This window comes from Scardinius erythrophthalmus (genome assembly GCF_964197995.2).
Source record: "Scardinius erythrophthalmus genome assembly, chromosome: 9".
Taxonomy (NCBI): domain Eukaryota; kingdom Metazoa; phylum Chordata; class Actinopteri; order Cypriniformes; family Leuciscidae; genus Scardinius; species Scardinius erythrophthalmus.
In genome coordinates, this window is record NC_138229.1 from 47139414 (window position 1) to 47152778 (window position 13365).

Here is a 13365-nt window from a genome sequence, read left to right on the forward strand (position 1 = left end):
ATTCTCATGTCTCTTTTGGTTAGCTGGCTTTTCGTGAGAAATGAACATTACGGGAGATTTTGAGTTTCCTTCATTAATATAATATAACTTCCATTTCTTCAGACGTGTTATCAATTTTGACTCTAAGGTTTTTATCAGGATCTCTTCTGATAATTCGTCCTAAGCCTAAAGCCATGTCAATAATGTCACATTTGATTTTTTCTAGGTTTTCATCCCATTTAAAATCATCTCCTGCTGTGGCTTTATACAGTATTTTTGCTTTTGCACTTTATCCTGGAATTAAATCTCTTACAAAATGTAATCTTCCTAAGAGGCTTTACAACTGTTTTAAGCTTGTTATTTGCAGAGGTGTCAAAAGTATTCACATTCATTACTCAAGTAGAAGTATAGATACTAGGGTTTAAAAAGACTTCTGTAGAAGTTGAAGTATCAACTCAAGCTTTTTACTCAAGTAAAAGTATAAAAGTACTGGTTTCAAAACTACTTAAAGTATAAAAGTAAAAGTAATGTAAGGAAAAAAATGGCATTAAGGACAAAGGCTTAGGCCGCGCCACAGGGGCCTATATAGTGCACTACCCCAGCTCCTCAAAAAAAACCCACATTTTTCTAAAGGCCATATATGACTATAATTATATTAAAATGTTGATGTTGAAACATTTGGGATGATGCACTAGGCTACCTGTTTCAGCCGTATATATGCCCATAGAAAATACATTTTCTAAATAAGCTAAATAAGCGAAGGAATCAGGAAATTAATAGGATAATGTATTAAGGTTGTAAGGACTGATTTTCCTGCTTAAACAAAACGCACCCTGCAATAAAGCCATAAAATGCACCCTGGACAGCAGATAGCAAAGACAGAGCACAGAACCTTGTCCTGCCCAAACTTATCTCCTTGTCCCTTTGTTTGACTTCAACTCATCCCCCCTCTCCCTCCTCAAGTCACTGAAAGTTAAATTAAGAATGTCTATATATCGCTTATGGAGTATCTTGTGAATGTGTTGTTTTTCCTTTTCATGTTTGGTGTCATTTTAAGGGTCTCAGTGCGATTGGTAAAATGATCTTAATTTCATTGCAGTCATTGGTTTAATGATAAAGATTGAGAACTCAGGAGAATCCTGTATCTCCTCTCTGGCTGATATCTCTTTACGATATCTTAAGAAACCAGGTGCTACCCCCCTGGGGTACAGGGATTGGCCCAAACAACTCCAAACAACATTTGTTTAACCCCTGTTGTTCTGGTCTGGTATTTAAGGTGAGGGGACAGAGCAATCTTTGGGAATCTTTTACCAGGAGAATCCCCCACAGTAATGCATGTCAGTATTTTCCTGTTGGAAAGCCCTGACACATTACTGTGTGTCTCTGTCAGGAAAACATTGCTTACTTTTAGAGTCATCTTTGAGTAAATGATGTCATGTATTTTCTGAATTGGCTTTTAATCATTTACTTCTGTAATTGGCATGATACATTTTACCTGACAAATAAATGTTACATCTTGATTTATTCTGAAGTATTCTGAAATCATTATTTTAATATATTAAGGGGGCTGGTGCTACCGCAAATCTTAGTTAAGGTAGGTCAAACTTAAGGCGCATGTATGAACGGAGCAGTAGGCACGTCATCTGAAGACCTTTTGATTTCTGTCTATCACTGGTTTAGCAAGTTGTATGGAAGTGGCTAAATAAAACTACACTCTCTAGTTCGAGTGAGCAGTAGGCAACCGACTTTAGGGGTATTAGCAAACCCTACATCCTCTGACTGAAATCAGAATTAACTGGTTTGTGTCCGTGAGAAACAAGATTTGGCCGACGTGATCTCTAAGCGGCATTCGGGTCCATAATGATTTAATAACTGAAAGTATGGGATACTCAGAGTAATCAAAGATCTAAATTTATTCATAATCAATATTTATGATTATTTTCTAATCAGAAATACGATCTAAATTTGATTATCATTTGAAATTGGAGTCAGAATACGCATAGAGCTAAAGTAATACTAAAACTAAGTTCCAATAAATTAAGTGAACTTCACTGGATCGCTGAAAAGACATACACGCTTTAAACCTTCGCCAGGCCGTTGGATTCCGTCGTTGGGCCAATGGATGGTCCTTACAAGGTTTTAGTCTATATTGACCTTAACAATACGTAAATTAATTAATTCTGTAATGTTACAAAAAAATAATAAAGACATGGTGGCAGTTTAACAGAGACTTAACTTTACTACGCTCATAGTGCAATGCAATAGTGCAATACTGTCTTGTTCCTTGCTTTTTGAAGAAGCCAAACACATGTCTTTATCTTTCATTAAAGTGATATAGTTCACCCAAAACTGAAAATCATTTACTCACCCTCAAACTGTTTCAATCCTGTATGAATTTCTTTCTTGTGATGAACACAAAAGAATATATTTTGAAGAATGTCGATAACCAGACAGTGGATGGACCCCATTGACTTCCATAGTAGGAAAAAAAAATACTATGGAAGTCAATGGCTACCATCAACTGTCTGGTTATCGACATTCTTCAAAATATCTTCTTATGTGTTCAGCAGAAGAAAGAAACTGGTTTGAAACAACCCGAGAGTGAGTAAATGATGACAGAATTTTCATTTTTAACTAAGTGAACTAATCATTTAACAGAAATTAACTGTTGGCATATGTTTCACATAATTTCTGTCCAGTTTGTCCTGTTGGACACGACACACAGCAATACTGTCAAGTGTCACTTGTGACCATTGCTCTGAGCCATGTTTTCAGTGTCCTTAGAGCACTGACACTTCTTTCAGTCCAGCTGATGAGACTGGGATGATTTGATCAACAGGCCTCTCATTTCAACAAGACCAGCCTTCAACAGACCAAGCAATGTTATTTTTTCATGTTTTATGGGGACTTTCCATAGACATAATGATTTTTATACTGTACAAACAAACTGTGTATTCTACCCCCCATAGACTAACCTTACCTATCACAGAAAACTGACTGCATTTTTACATTTTCAAAAAACAAAAGTCTGATTTATAAGCTGTTTTCTGAAAAAAAAAAAAAAAAAAATCTCCGAAAGGACAAGGATTTCGGATATTGACATCTTTGTGGGGATATTTTGACCTTATAATATAGAGTTGCACACACTCTCTCTCTCTCTCTCTCTCTCTCTCTCTCTCTCGCTCACACACACACACACACACACACACACACACACACACACAATCTCACACACTCACACAATCAATCTCTCTCTCTCTCTCTCTCTCTCGCTCACACACACACACACACACACACACACACACACACACACACACACACACACTCACTAACGATTATGTTAGTGTTATGTTACGATTGTCATTATATTGTAAAAACGTCTGTCCCCAAATCAATATTTGACGCGATTTGCCCCGTATTCTTGAGCACAGAACTGTTGATTTCTCCCTCGCTTACCGCATCTAGGTTTCCTTAGGACTCGGAGGAGTTTTGGCACTTCGCACAACCAAATGTGACTACAGCCTCTCACAAGTTAGAAAGAAAAGAAAACACAAAGCCAATCAGTTTAGCGATGTGTGTTCAGGAGGCGGGACTCAGATCTATTAAACGTTTGTGTAATTGGCCAATTTTTTTTTTTTTTTTTTTTTTTACAACGACAAGCCGGAATGAAAACAAGCCGAAATTAACTAGGAGTAACGAGGCTATTTTTAAAATGTAAGGAGTAGAAAGTACAGATAATTGCGTGAAAATGTAAGGAGTAGAAGTAAAAAGTCGTCTGAAAAATAATTGCTCCAGTAAAGTATAGATACCCGAAATTTCTACTTAAGTAATGTAACGAAGTATTTGTACTTCGTTACTTGACACCTCTGGTTATTTGTTTATCCTTCAACTCTGTGAGTTTTTCTTGGGTTGATTTAGCTATGCCTCTATCCACTCCTGAAACTTCAAATCCTAGAAAATCAACCTTTTCTTTTCCTAACTCGAGTTTTATCAGGTTTAAAAGAAAACCAGCATCCGCTAATCTTCTAATAGTTACTGTCAAAATATCTATGTGTTTGTCTATTGTTTGTGTGGATATCAGCACATCGTCAATGCAAACTGTAATCGGTAATCCTTCTAAGACTTCCAATATTATTGCCTGGAACACATTTGTAATAAACATATTGTGGTAACCTGTTATAAACATATTGTTTGTGCGAGACTTGCCTTTGCTAATGGTACTGACCAGAATCCGTTTGCTAAGTCGATTTTTGATAATATCTTACCATCATTCAAACCAGTTAGTGACTAGTCTCCAACTGCTGTCCGGCTTGCCTACGGCTTGGATTGGGGAATTTGTTGGACAATTTTCCTCTACACTTATTACCCCTTTGCGAGATAATTTACTTATTGTTTCTTTTATACAATATTTACAATACAATACAATATTTATTTATAAAGCACGTTTAAAAACAACCGAGGCTGACCAAATTGCTGTACATAGCAGAGAAAAATAAAAAAATTCTACATTTGACAGGTAGCCAATGGAGTTTGATTAAGATGGGGTGATCGACTCATACTTGCGTGTCCCAGTGAGGAGTCTAGCTGCTGCGTTTTGCACTAGCTGAAGGCGAGAGAGAGAAGACTGAGATAGATCTAAATGAGATGTTACGAATGCATGAATCACTATTTGAAGATTACTCTGAGTTAAAAAAGGTTTCACCTTAGAGAGTTGGCGGAGGTGAAAAAAGCATGACTTTACAACAGCACTGATCTGTTTCTCAAATTTTAAGTTGTGGTCGAACAGAAAGCCCAGATTTCTTGCGCAGTGGGTTTCATACGTTACGAGAGAACCACGGTCAACATCAAGCACACCGTTTACTTATTGCTACTTTTATCTCTCCATACGCGGATTTATTTAGCGGGTACTGTCTTTGTGGTACTGGAATTTCTCCCATTGTGGTGTACTCATATTTATCTGATACTTTTCCACAATAATTTTTGCTTTTTGCGCAGTTATTCTTATATTTTTCGAGTAATTTTCTTAACTCGTCCTTTGGCAATAGGGTCTCGTTTATAACCCGTTTATAATCGTTTATAATCTCGTTTATTAATCTCTGACTCCAGGTCGACCTTTTTAAGCTATCTGATTGTTTGTATCATTATCAGTGTCACAGAGAGCCTGTGACCTTATTTTGAAAGGACTGCTGAAGTACTTGTACCCCATAAACAGTTTACACCAATATACACACACAATCCACATGCCGGCAAATTAACATCGTATACTAGATGTGTGGTTATTTTTCTGTTTAGGTGGTGTGATAGGCTCTCTGCTTAGTTCAATGTTTTTCAATGTCCCATCTATCCCTTTTTTACGGTGTGGACCATGTGATCAGAGCCCGTCTACATTCATTCTCTGATGTGATGTTCCACCACACCGGAATATCACATGGTCAAATGCGGAAGTGGTGGTTATAGCGTTATAGCCATAGACTGTATGGTTATAGCTGTTATGGATCATGATTACTCTTTGGCGAGTATTGAAGTGCCAACAAAGCGAAAGCGTCCATATTTCGGATACACGCAGACTGTGTGACAAACAGAGGAAAACCCGGATAAATATCGGCCAGGCGTTTTCGAGATGGAGAGAGCTGCGCGACAATCTTGGACTTGACAGAGACTCTGCTCTCGCCAGTGTATTGATAGACAGGTAAGCAAATCATTTTTTTTTATTGTACCAGTAACATAATAGTTACAGTAAAAATTATTTTAATCCTCTGAGGTCGACAAACGCGCAGGCGCGTTTTGCTGGATTTTCTCCACATTGTAGCACTATAACTTAAATTACTCCGTGATTTATGGTCATACAGAAAAAAAGAAATATAAAAAAAGAATCTATGATATTTCTACTTTTGTATGTGTCCACTTACAATCAAATCAAAACATTGTGCTTTTGTAAAATAAAGAAAATAAACAGGGTGTGCGTTCTGCCTCTCCATCGCGGTGAACTTTTTTTCTTGAGCACGTCTATAAACTAAAACAAAACTCAGCGAATATTGTCACACATTTATGAGCCATATACCTTTATAAACATTTAAGTGTGTACTTTTAATAGATATGAATTACACCACATGCCTGTAATAATATAGCATAACATTTCACGTTCCTTGCAGTTCATTAATTATGATGACATAAAATAATACGATCAGACATACAGGTAATACAAAAACGAATAAATTACCTCATCCGTGATCAGGATTCATTAATTCCGAGATGGTGAAAACGCATTAAAAACGACATCTCCCATCGTCACCTCCTTCATAGCGTCATCAAGCTTCGCCTTTGTTATTGTTGGAAACTGCGCCCTCTTGTGGTCAAAAATATTTACATAGTGGACCTTTAATAATGTGATGCATAGGTTGCATGTTAATACCATATGTTTAATATATTTGTATAGTTTTATCTTGCTTTAAAATTATCATTTATTTATACATGGTATGTTCCAGAAGTGGGAGGAGCCTAACTCTATAAAAGGGCTCCTGGTAGCCATTTTTCAGGAGAGTGTTTGGAGTGTGGGATCACTCCTTGTATTTTTGGGCCTGGATATTGGCATAGCCAGAATACATGTGAACCTCTTATGGATTTATATATATTTCTTTTGCCTTAGTTTTTGTTACTGTATATATTTTTGCTTGGGAATCACTTTTGCACCAAAATAAACACCCTGGACTGAAAATCCTTCTCCATCATCATTGATTTTACACCTTCACCGACGGTACACCTTAACAAGTGGTGTCAGAAGTGGGATTAGTACCGGTCAAGTGACGTGTGGGGGAGATTGCCTTTCCTGACATGCCTCCCAAACTAAGGAGTCAGCCTGTGGAAGGCGCAGTTCAGGATGTGGACCAGGGTGCCATAGGAGGTGACCCAGAGGCAAGTGAGCAACCTGCTGAGGTTCCATCTGCTGGAGGGGAGGCTGCAGTGACGGCTCTTTCACGGATGTTTGAGTCCTTCATGCGGTATCAGCAAGAGCGAGATGAACGGCAGGAATGAGAAACAGCAAGACGAGAGCAACACTACAAAGTTCTCAGTCATCAAGTCACCCAAATGCAGCTCGATATGGAGCGTTCCCGAGTTTCAGGCACAGACGGTGATGGAACAGCTGCCAGGGTTAAAAGCCAGGAGCCAAGATTGGCCAGGCTTGAGGACACAGATGACATAAAAACACTTTTTGACCACTTTTGAGAGACTGGCGGAAGTTTACCAATGGCCGAGAGGAGACTGGGACATACGCCTAATACCCCTGCTAACAGGCAAGGCCAGGAGTGCTTTTGTGGCCATGAACTCTTCCCAGACACAGGATTATGACCAGCTGAAGGAAGCCATACTGAAAAAGTATGAGATCAGCACTGAGACCTATCGGTTAAGGTTCCGTTCTTTAAATACCCCTATGCATGAGTCACCCCAAGAACTCTACACCCGTATTAAAGATCTGTTTTACAAGTGGGTCCAGTTCAACAAAAGTAGCAAAGACAACATAATGGAGGCTATTGTGCTTGAACAGTTTCTGTGGGTGTTGCATCCAGAGGTGAGGACCTGGGTCAAGGAACGGAATCCAACCACTGCTGGACAGGCTGCTAACCTGGTGGAGGCCTATATTGCTGCAAGGAGGGGTCCAGGAAACTTCCACTATGCTGGCGTACTGCAGGCCACCAAGGGTAAGTCTGAGGGTTTGGGGGTGTGGTCAAGCTCTAAAAGCCAAGCTAAGATTCTGAAATCTACATACATTGAACCCACAAAATCTGTTCCCCTACCTCACACCATTGACAAAAATGAAGTGGTGTGTTTTAATTGTGGTGAGCCAGGGCATACTATACCGCATTGCCCCTTGAAAAGCCTAAGACAGCTAGTCTCTGTTATGTTCCACGGCTAGTGCAGTATGCAACCCCTAAACATGACTTAGAGCCAGTTGTCACTGTTTTGTTGAATGGGAAACCACTTCCAGCTTTGGATGACACAGGTTGTGCCCACACATTGGTAGAGGCCAAATATGTACCCCAAGATAGCTGGAGTGAGGAGGATACTGTGACTGTTTGTTGTGTTCATGGGGACAGTACTAATTTGCCAAAAGCTGAAGTCTACATTGAGGTGCATAATCAGCCATATCTCATGAAGGTTGGAGTAGCTCAGAGTCTGCCATACCCCATTTTGCTAGGTACAGATTTACCAGTGTTGGTTGATTTGGTGCAGGAGACGGCATGGTGTGGAATAGTAACAAGGGCTCAGGCTAAGAGACAAGAACAAAACACACCATTGCAAGAAACTGAGAAAACACTGCAATCCATGCCTTTTTTTCTGAGGTTATTGGCACAGAGCCAAAACCTACAGCAGAGGATAGGCTGCAGTTACGTAGAGAGTGTTTAGAAAGCTTGATAGAGACCGCAGAGCAAGCTGAGGTAGAGACAGAGGAACCTGACTTGAGTGATACAGATATTGTCATTCCAAATAACCTAGCTAAGCTCCAGAAGGAAGATTCCACCTTAGCTGACTGTTTTAAGCAGGTACAGAATAAAGAAGTGAATGCTTGTTTGGATGAGAGGTTTGTACTAAATAATGGGCTCTTGTACAGAGAAAGTAAGGAGGACGGGATGCAGTTGGTTGTACCCCAGACACAGAGAAGGGAAGTATTAGATCTAGGTCACTCCATTCCCTGGGCAGGTCACTTGGGATTTATGAAAACCTTAATGCGGATTGCAAAGAGGTTTTATTGGCCCAGAATGTACAGTGATGTGAAGGAGTTCTGTAAGACATGCCCTGAGTGTCAGCTTGCTGTTGGTCGTACCCCTGCTTATGCCCCACTTATTCCATTACCTGTTGTTGACTCTCCCTTTGAAAGAATAGGAGTGGATATAGTTGGCCCACTGGAAAGAAGTCAGGCAGGGAACAGATTCATTTTACTAATTTGTGACTATGCTACAAGGTACCCTGAGGCTTATCCCCTTAGAGAGGTCACTGCCAAACAGATATCCACAACCCTTTTGAGATTCTTTTCACAAGTGGGCATACCACGGGAGGTTCTCACAGACCAAGGACCCAATTTCATGAGCCATACCCTACACCATGTATATCAACTGCTAGGGATTAAGAGAGTGCGAACCACCCCGTATCACCCTCAGACTGATGGGCTGGTCGAACGTTTTAATCAGACCCTAAAAGCCATGCTCAAAAAGTTTGTCTCCAAAACGGGCAAAGACTGGGACAAGTGACTGCCTTTCCTTCTTTTTGCCTATCGGGAAGTACCCCAGGCCTCAACAGGATTCTCCCCTTTTGAGCTCCTTTATGCCCATCCTGTTAGAGGACCCTTGGATGTGCTGAAAGAGAGCTGGGAAGACACACGTAAGCCCCGTAAGCAAAACATTCTGACGTATGTCCTCAAGATGAGAGAGCAACTCCAAAAGACCACAGCTCAAGCCCGAAAGAACTTGCTCCAGTCACAAGCCCAGCAGAAAGATTGGTATGACAAAGCAGCCCGAACACGCAGTTTCAATCCTGGTGATAAGGTCCTTTTGCTGTTGCCAACATTGGAAAACAAGTTGTTGGCGAAGTGCCAAGGTCCCTATGAGGTAAAGCGAAAAGTGGGTCCAGTGACCTACGAAATCGAAATTCCTTCCAGAATCCGGCCTCTGCAGGTATTCCACATCAACATGCTAAAGAAATGGCATTCCCGTATACCATCATCAGATATGGCCGAAAGCACAGCAGCCCCAGTGATGGACAACGCTATGTTTGTGAGAGCGGTAGCAGAGGAGGAGGAGGTAGAAGAGCAATACATCCCTGGACATCCAGGCAAGAGCGAACTAAATCTCAGTCACTTGACTGAGAAACAGAAACAGCAGCTGATGGGATGCTTACCTGACCAACTTTTCATGGAGTCACCCGGTAGGACAGACCTGATCAGTTACTCCATCATTCTGAACGACCCCAAACCCATCCGACAGCCTGTCTATTGTGTACCTGAAAGACTGCTGCCAGTGATGAAAGAGGAGCTAAAGACCATGCAGAGTCTGGGGGCAATAGAATCATCCACCAGTGAGTGGAGCAGCCCTATTGTGCTGGTAAGGATGGCACTCTCCGGTTCTGCCTGGACTTCCGTACACTGAATAGTGTCAGTAAGTTTGACCCTTACCCCATGCCAAGAGTGGATGAGCTGGTTGAAAGACTGGGAAGAGCAAAATACCTCAGTACTCTAGATCTCTGCAAGGGGTACTGGCAAGTTCCACTGAAGCCAGAATGCAAGGAGCTTACAGCATTTAAGACCCCATTTGGACACTTTCAGTTCCAGGTTCTTCCATTTGGGCTTCATGGTGCTCCAGCAACATTTCAGAGGATGATGGACCAGATTCTCCAAGGGACGGAAATGTTTGCTGCAGCCTACTTGGACGATATTATCATCTTTAGCCAGAGCTGGGAGGAACATCTAGGGCATCTCCAAGAGGTGCTAAAGAGGATAAAGACTGCTGGATTGACCATTCGCCCAGACAAGTGTGGCCTGGCCAAGGCTGAGACCCAATACCTGGGGTATGTACTGGGACATGGGGTGGTCCGACCACAAGTTGGTAAAATTGAAGCCATTAAGAATGCTGAGAGGCCTGTGACAGGTGCTGTACAGGAAAGGAGCACAGAATTGTACCGCTTATTTTCTCTCAAGGGCACCTCAAGAGGTGTCAGGAGAGGGAGGGGGAAATGTCACAGAGAGCCTGTGACCTAAGACTAAAAGGACTTTTATTTTGAAAGGACTGCTGAAGTACTTGTACCCCATAAACAGTTTACACCAATATACACACACAATCTACATGCCGGCAAATTAACATCGTATACTAGATGTGTGGTTATTTTTCTGTTTAGGTGGTGTGATAGGCTCTCTGCTTAGTTCAATGTTTTTTATATAATTTTCTTTTCTTTTGTTGGTTGTTTGTTTTGTCTCAATGCTAAATGTTTTGTTTTGTTATATGATTTAACCTTCAAAGAAACCACACCAAACTCTTTTGCAAATGTTAACAGTTTATTTCCCCTGTAACAAACTAACATGTACACATAAAATACTGTTATACTCACATTGTGGGTCACCTCTCTACTGGCAAACCCATGTGCAGCGACGGCTGCCATTTTAAAGCTTCTAATTGCCCAATTGGAAGTTCATTGTCAGTGACATCACAGGGGGAAATCAGGGAAATTATAATTTCTCAGACATTTTCTTTGTAATGTGGAGACATAATTTTGCAATTAATAATGTGATGCATAGGTTGCATGTTAATACCATTTGTTTAATATATTTGTATAGTTTTATCTTTCTTTAAAATTATCATTTATTTATACATGGTATGTTCCAGAAGTGGGAGGAGCCTAACTCTATAAAAGGGCTCCTGGTAGCCATTTTTCAGGAGAGTGTTTGGAGTGTGGGATCACTCCTTGTATTTTTGGACCTGGATATTGGCATAGCCAGAATACATGTGAACCTCTTATGGATTTATATATATTTCTTTTGCCTTAGTTTTTGTTACTGTATATATTTTTGCTTGGGAATCACTTTTGCACCAAAACAAACACCCTGGACTGAAAATTCTTCTCCATCATCATTGATTTTACACCTTCACTGACGGTACACCCTAACAATCAGGATCTTTTTCCTTCATTTCTTTAATTAAAATAGCATATTTTAGACACATCAAATTGGAGCTGTAATGGATTGATGGCTTGAGGGATGTTGTTGTTATGCAACGATGGCTTGAGGGATGTTGTTGTTATGCAACTTAGAACTAGCCCTCAAACGCTGACTGTGCATGCTCCTCACCCAAATAAACAAAGCACAAAACGTGTGTGCCCACCTGTTAAATAACGCGGGCAGGGGTGCACACACATTCTGAACTGCTGCTTGCTCGCCATACTGATAATATATATATATCAACTATATAATATATATATATTAGGGGTGTAACAATTTGTTTTAACAACGATTCGATTCGCGATTCATGGTTGTCGATACGATTCAAGGACGATATTGGTTCATTTAGAACGATACGATCCGAAACGATTCAGTGACCTGAAATCGATTCAGTGACTTTTTAGGCAAAAATTATTGTAAGGGAATCAGGTATCAATTAATTATGGATATAAACAAACAAGTAAACAACAATTAATGTCAAATGCATGCACATTTTATTTTAATAAGTAGGACGGAACGATTATGACAAAATTGATAATTGTCGATTATTCCCTTGAAATTGTAATTGTGATTATTAATTACGATTATCACAACATTGAATGATGTTTTGAATAGTTTGGCCATGGGACCCACATTTCCCCATGGTCATCAAGCCGCGACCCACCTTTTTAGGAATTATATAAGCCTATTATAATACATTTGTTTACACAAAACTTGTTGACACACAAGTTCTGTCCCCCTTTACTTAACATAAAAAAAAATTGAAAGATTATGACAAATACTAATAAACAGTAGGCACTTCGAGGTTAAGCTATTAAATAGCAGTCCCAAACTAGTTTTTGTTAATACAATCTTGGTATGAGCCACCACAGTCATATAAAAATGTACAAAATAACCAGTAAGTGGCATTTTGTTATGGAAACAAACAACAATTAGGAGAACTGGTAAAGAAACATGGAAACTGCTCCTGATAAATAGCAACACACATGACGTACCAATAACGTAATTTATTGGTATTTTACTTTTATTTCTTAACTTACTAATTTAGGACGTTGCATTCTCGTATGTCTTTTGTGCTTTAGTGAAGTGATACAGCGCGCTCCGCCGCATTTGCACGTGCAATTGAATAGTGTGTGCGGCTGAGAGGACAGGAAATTTTTTTTTTGAGGTTAGAGACTTTGCGCTGCTTGTTGTCCTTGCACTGCTGCTGGCGCGTCATGCATGGCGACGACGTCACAGATAGGCAGACTGAATCGAGTAACGTTTAACGCCTTTATCATTAAAAGTGCAAAGAAAAAACATCCATATAAAGTCTAACGTGCTTAAATCCGATGCGCTATTTCCTAGAATCGATATAATCGATTCATTACCTTTTAAATCGATGTTAGATCTATATATGTCGTCCGGAAGGCCAACTTGCCGAGCACAGATCGATGCAGTTTAGATCGTAGGAATATAAATCGATACATTGATGTAGTTAATGAATCGTTACACCCCTAATTATATATATATATATATATATATATATATATATATATATATATATTTGTTTTATGGTGCGTAACCCCTTTTTTGGGTCTTAAATATAGACACCGTCTATCTTATTTTAATTTCTCTGGCTAGTCCCAAACTTCAGAAAGCGTCCGAACGGTCAACGGGGCGATGGCTCGCGGACGTCGGTCCGC